At 43.3% G+C, this 6,917-nt stretch overlaps 1 pseudogene; it reads left to right on the top strand.

Moving 5' to 3' along the window:
- The first annotated feature begins 4,326 nt into the window (after positions 1 to 4,326).
- On the top strand, positions 4,327 to 5,587 carry LOC113875347 (annotated as a pseudogene).
- Positions 5,588 to 6,917: the final 1,330 nt, after the last annotated feature.

Raw genomic sequence — 6,917 nt, 5'->3', positions numbered from 1 at the left:
AGCATGAAAAGTAGGCACTCAGTGAGTGAATATTAGTTTTAAAAAATTGTTCAAAGGTAAATAAAAATGTGTAAAATAGGTTTTTTACAATTAATAAGGAAGCATAAAAGAAGATGGGAACCAAGATGTGGTGACGTTGAGATAGTAGAAAAAGTGGAATCACCTTGTAGAGAAATTGGGACCCTTGTGCACTGTTGGTAGAAATATAAAATGGTGCAGCTGCCATGGAAACTATAACAGTTCCCCCCAAATTAAGAATGTAATTCTTATATGACTCAGCAATGCCACTTCTGTGTATATATCTAACAGAATTGAAAACAGAGTCTCAAAGGAATGTTTGCACAACCATTTTCATAGCAGCATAATTCATAATTGCCAAAAGATTGAAGCAATCCAAATGTTGGATGAATGGATAAACAAACTGTGGTATATACATACAATGGAGTCTTAAAAAGGAGGGAAATTCTTATGCTTGCTACAACATGGATGAACCTTAAGGACATTCGGCTAAGTGAAATAAGCAAGATGCAAAAAGGCAAATGCTGTATGATTCCACTTACATGAAGTACCTAGAGTAGTAAAAATTCATAGAGAAAGAAAATAGAAGGTTAGTTAGTTGCTAGTGACTCAAAGGGAGGGGAAATGAGTTATTTAATGGGTGTAGCATTTCAGTTTTGCAAGATGAAAAGAATTTTTGAGATTGGTTGTACAAAGATGTGAGTATACTTATAGGAGTATGTCAAGGCTGTATATTGTCACCCTGCTTATTTAACTTATATGCAGAGTACATCATGAGAAACACTGGGCTGGAAGAAGCACAGCTGGAATCAAGATCGCCAGGAGAAGTATCAATAACCTCAGATATGCCAATGAAACCACGGTTATGGCAGAAAGCAAAGAACTAAAAATCCTCTTGATGAAAGTGAAAGAGGAGAGTGAAAAAGTTGGCTTAAAGCTCAACATTCAGAAAACTAAGATCATGGAATCTGGTCCCATCACTTCGTGGCAAATAGATGGGGAAACAGTGTCAGACTTTATTTTTTTGGGCTCCAAAATCACTGCAGATGGTGACTGCAGCCATGAAATTAAAAGATGCTTACTCCTTGGAAGGAAAGTTATGACCAACCTAGATAGCATATTCAAAAGCAGAGACATTACTTTGTCAACAAAGGTCTGTCTAGTCAAGGCTATGGTTTTTCCAGTAGTCATGTATGGATGTGAGAGTTGGACTATGAAGAAAGCTAAGTGGCGAAAAATTGATGCTTTTGAACTGTGGTGTTGGAGAAGACTCTTGAGAGTCCCTTGGACTGCAAGGAGATCCAACCAATCCATCCTAAAGGAGATCAGTCCTGAGTGTTCATTGGAAGGACTGATGTTGAAGCTGAAACTCCAATACTTTGGCCACCTGATGTGAAGAGTTGACTCATTGGAAAAGACCCTGATGCTGGGAGGGATTGGGGTTAGGAGGAGAAGGGGATGACAGAGGATGAGATGGTTGGATGGCATCACCAACTCAATGGACATGAGTTTGGGTAAACTTCGGAAGTTGCTCATGGACAGGGAGGCCTGGCATGCTGAGATTCATGGGGTCGCAAAGCGTCAGACATGAGTGAGTGACTGAACTGAACTGAACTGAAATGATACTTAACACTACTGAATTGTATGACTTCACAGTGGTTAGAGGGTAAATTTTATCTTAATTATATTTTACAATAATTTAATATAACTGAAAAAGAGAAGTCATCCTCATTATATATATTGCAATTATATCAGATTAATTCATCCCAAAGGTATTTTAAAATCTATAATTTTGGTTATACATTTTGGGGCAGCTGCATGCATACAAAGCCACTTCAGTTGTGTCTGATTCTTTGCAATCCTATGGACTGTAGCCTTCCAGGCTTCTCTGTCCATGGGATTCTGCAGGTGAGAACACTTGAGTGAGTTGCCACACCTTCCTCCAGGGGATCTTCCCAACCCAGGGATCAAACCTGCATCTCCTGGGTCTCCTACAGCTTCTGCCCTTGCAGGCAGATTCTTTATCCCTGAGCCAATGGGGAAGCCCCTTTGGGGCAGCAGCTGCTGCTGCTGCTGCTGCTAAGTCGCTTCAGTCGTGTCCGACTCTGTGTGACCCTATAGACAGCAGCCACTAGGCTCCTCTGTCCCTGGGATTCTCCAGGCAAGAATACTGGAGTGGGTTGCCACTGGGGCAGCTAGTTTACTTTTATTCTTATTAAAAAATTTTTTTTTTTTTTTACTGAAGTACAGTTGATTTACAATGTTGTGCTACTTTCTGCTGTGCAGCAAAGTGACTCAGTTATATGCATTTCTTTTTGATGTTCTTTTCCATTATGGTTTATCCCAGGAGATTGGTTATAGTTCCCTGTGCTATACAGTAGGACCTTGTTTATCCATTCTGAATTTAGTAGTTGGCATCTACTAACCCCAAACTCCCAGTCCCTTCCTCTCCCTTCCTACCTTTCCCTTGCTAATCACAAATCTTCTCTGTGAGCCTGTTTCTGTTTTGTAGAATATACATATAAGTAATATCATATGGCATTTGTCTTTCTCTTTCTGACTTGCTTCACTTAGTGTGATAATTTTAGTCACATTCATGTTGCCAGAAATGGTACTGCTTCATTCTTTCTTATGGCTGAGTAATATTCTATTGCTAAACACGCACCACACCTTTATCCATTCATCTGCTGACGGACATTTAGGTTGTTTCCACGTCTAGACTATTGTAAATAGTGCTGCTATGAGCATAAGAGTGCATGTATTTTTTTTTTCAATGATAGTTTTGTTTGGCTATACATCCAGGAGTGGGATTGCTGGATTATATGGTAGTTCTGTTTTTAGTTTTCTGAGGAACCTCCATATTGTTTTCCACAGTGGCTACACCAACTTATATTCCCACCAACAGTGTAGAATTGTTTTAGGGGCAGTTAGGTTAAATACAGACTATCTGGTTGTTGTAGAAATATTCACATGTAAAAGGGAATTTACTGTCTTATAATTTTCAAACCAATCCACTAAGATGTATTTATTGCATATTCATAGTGTTTCATAGCCTTTAGTCATTGGGAAAAAGGATAAAATAAATATCAAAAAGGTGACTACCTGACTACATTCTAGAATTTTTATATAGCAGAGTCATAACTCATAACACATTAAGGGAATTGACACAACTGCTTCTGTAAAGTCAAACTTTCTGGAATTGTTCTAGAATAAATCTTAGCTAAAAATTAAGAAACTCAGAGCTCTGACACCAGGGAGAAAGGAGAATGACATTTCCAACAAGTATACTAGGTCAGTTAGATCTGCAATGTGGTGGTGGCTTGAGAGTGAGATTTGAGGTAAAAAAATTCTGAATTTTAATCCTGGCTCCATTGGACAATTTGACCAAATTATTTTATCAATAAATAAAGGTAAAATATTTACCGTGACATGTAACTAGAGATGTGTGTGTGTGTGTGCTCAGTCATGCTGACTCTTGGTGACCCTATGGGTTGTAGGCCACCAGGCTCCTTTGTTCATGGGATTGTCCAAGCAAGAATACTGGAGTAGGTTGCCATGCCCTCTCCAGGGGATCTTCCAAATCCAGGGATCGAACCTGTGTCTCTGTTTCTCCAGCATTGGCAGGCAGGTTCTTTACCACTGCACCCCCTGGAAAGCCTGTTAGATCCACTGCTGCTGCTGTTGCTGCTGCTAAGTCACTTCAGTCGTGTCCGACTCTGTGCGACCCCATAGACGGCAGCCCATCAGGCTCCCCCGTCCCTGGGATTCGCCAGGCAAGAATACAGGAGTGGGTTGCCATTTCCTTCTCCAGTGCATGAAAGTGAAAAGTGAAAGTGAAGTCGCTCAGTCGTGTCCGACTCTTGGCGACTAGAATGTCTTAAATGCTCACCGAGCAATTGCTTGAGCAATATTATCTCTCTAGTGGAACAGAAAAGGCCAAACATAAAAATCTGACTCTCCTCAGCCATTTTTCAGCACTGATGTAAGCCTTTTAAGTCAGATCTGTCGAGTTTCATGTTCCTACCTCTGAAGCTGTTGGGGATGACCTAGAGAAAGGCAAGTTGAAAAGCAGCTATCAAAAGTGGGGTCGGGGGCTCGCTGCGCATGCGCGGACAGGGCCGACGTGATTAGTTGGTGCGCCTGTGGCAAAGAGCAGCGTGGAGGGGAGCGGTCCTTGGAGATGCCTGACCTGTTCAGTTCTATTCTGTTTTGAGGAGTTTCCAGCGGCACGACAGAGCAAGCCAGGGACTTCTACACCTGACGAGGACTACAGAACAGTGCTGTACCTGAGGTAGGACCGCAAGTCAAATGGAGGGCAGCCTCACTGAACAACCAGCGGTGGGTGTCACCTGTACCGGAGGCAGTCACCGAGTAGGAGCAACTACCTGTGGTAGATTTCCAGGCAGAACTGAGACAGGTCTTCTTAGCTGAGACACCAACAGGTCATTAAAGCAGTATCAGAATACCCAGGTAGCTCATACCAACAGGAAACAGATCAAAACAAGGAAGCTTCTTCTACTATTGGAAGCTTCTGCCCCCACTTGCAGTGTTTGGTGGAGAACCTGCATCATACCTTAATCCGTAGGCTTCCTTGGGTCTTAAGGATCCCAAAACTGTCCTGTGGACATCGAAGTTGGTGGAACAGCAATCGTGACTATGGGAAAGAGGTGCAAGATGCACAGGTGAGATGTGTCCGGCAGGATGGTTGGATCTTCACTGGCCCTTTTAAGGGTTTTGGAAAGTAGGTGAACTTGATCCTCTGTGACTGTGATGAATTCAGGAAGATCGAGGCAAAGAATTCAAAGCATTCAGAATATGAAGAAAAGCAAGTTTGGGGTCTGGTGTGGCTGCCCGGGAGAACTTGGTTTCCATGACTGTGGAGGGACCACCCTGTAAAGATACTGGCATTTCTCAGGTACCATTTACTGGTGATGCTGGGGGTTGGTAGAGCCGCTGGCAGAGGTGTTCCAGCTGGTGTTCCATTTCCCCAGACTCTTGCTGGATTAACAGGCCCTGTCCATGGGGCTGGGGGAGCCATCCCAACAAGTCATGACTCCACAAGGAAGAGGTATTGTGGCAGCTGCTGCCACTGCCAGCATTACTGGACCCCCAACTCAGTATCCACCAGGAAAGGGGGCTACACCCACCCCCCTGTTGGTCGAGCAATTCCACCTCCAGGAATTATGGCTCCTCCACCTGGTATGGGGCTTCCCAGGTGGCACTAGTGGTGAAGAATCTGCCTGCCAGAGCAGGGGACATAAGAGACATGGGTTTGACCCCTGGATCAGGAAGATACCCTGGAGAAGGAAATGGCAACCTACTCTAGTATTTTTGCCTGGAGAATCCAATGGACAGAGGAGCCTGGTGGGCAGCAGTCCTTGGGGGTTGCAAAGAATTGGACATGACTGAAGCAACTTAGCATGCCGCATGGTATGAGACCACCCATAGGCCCACCAATTAGGCTTTCCATACTTGAGGGATGCCAATAAGCTTGCCCCTGTTGGAATGAGACCCTCCATCAGGAATCAGAGGTCCATCTCCACTAGGAAAGTGTCCACCAAGACCCTAGGATATTATTGATCCTTCTTAGTTTTTTTTTTTTCCCCTGCAGTGTATCTTGTGAAACGTGTGCAGTACTTGTAAGCTTTGGTTCCCTCTACTGCATTAATGTAAGAGTCATTCAAAAAAGTGGGTTCAAAGGAGGTAGATGAACTTCACCTAGAAATTTCAGAGATTTATTGGGGATTGAGACAGCTATGAAGAGGAAAATTGTGGACCTAAATAGAGAACCAAGATAAGTAGGTCAGAGGAGACAAATAATACTAGATACCAACTCATAAATTTATGGACCACAGACCATATACCAGGTGCTCTTCTAATCACTTTGCTTCTCAATGAATCCTTTCAACAACTTTATGCGATAGATACATGATTCCCCAATGTCTTCCCTGGTATCATCCCGAAAGGAGACCTGGGGACAGGGATTTGTATTCAATCCCATGAAAATTATCTCAGATACTCTGTCTTCTAGGGCTTCCCAGATGGCGCTAGAGGTAAAGAATCCGCCTGCCTTTGTAGAAGACATAAGAGATGCATGTTCAATCCCTGGGTCAGGAAGATCCCCTAGAGGAGGGCCTGGCAGCCCACTCTAGTGTTCTTGCCTGGAGAATCTCATGGACAGAGTAGCCCAGTGGGCTACGGGCCACAGGATTGCAAAGAGTTGGACACAACTGAAGTGACTTAGCAGGCAGGCAGGCACTCTGTCTTCTCTGAGGGAGTGGAGAAATGGAACAAGGAAGGAAGGAAAACCAAATGAATTTTTATGAATTAGTGGTGTCTGCCATGGGCAACCAGGGCTCCAAATGCCCCTGGAAATCCTGTATAATCTCAGAACTGTTCCACTGAAGGACAGAGAAGATGGAGATTTTATCGATCATCTTTTGGGGCATTAGTTCCCAGGCACTGTCATGTTACTATATTCCAAAAGCACCGTCAGGCAGAGAAGCAGTCCTTGGTAATATAAGGAGCTGCCGATGGTGTCAGAGCAAAGACAGCATCTGCTTCCTTGAGTTCACAAATGGGGAACGTGGGACATAAAGTTAACATCATTCAGTTTGCTTTATTATAAACCCATCATTGGATTTATTATAGAAATGATGATCACTGACTGAAGCTAGGTTCTATACTCTGCCTGTGTTAACATCAGTAACCCAGTACAGCTGAAGGTGATGAAACAGAAAAGAATAGAAAGACATCTTACTCATGAAATCCATAGCCAACACTGAGACACAGTTCATTGGTTCATTCATTCAATGATTTGTTCTTTCATCCAAAAATTTGTTATGTGCCAGGGTAGAGAAGGCAATGGCAACCCACTCCAGTACTCTTGCCTGGAAAAT

The sequence above is a fragment of the Bos indicus x Bos taurus genome, chromosome 18 (assembly GCF_003369695.1).
Source record: "Bos indicus x Bos taurus breed Angus x Brahman F1 hybrid chromosome 18, Bos_hybrid_MaternalHap_v2.0, whole genome shotgun sequence".
NCBI lineage: Eukaryota > Metazoa > Chordata > Mammalia > Artiodactyla > Bovidae > Bos > Bos indicus x Bos taurus.
The sequence above is the reverse complement of the archived record's forward strand: the minus strand, read 5'-3'. Positions and strand labels throughout refer to the sequence as shown.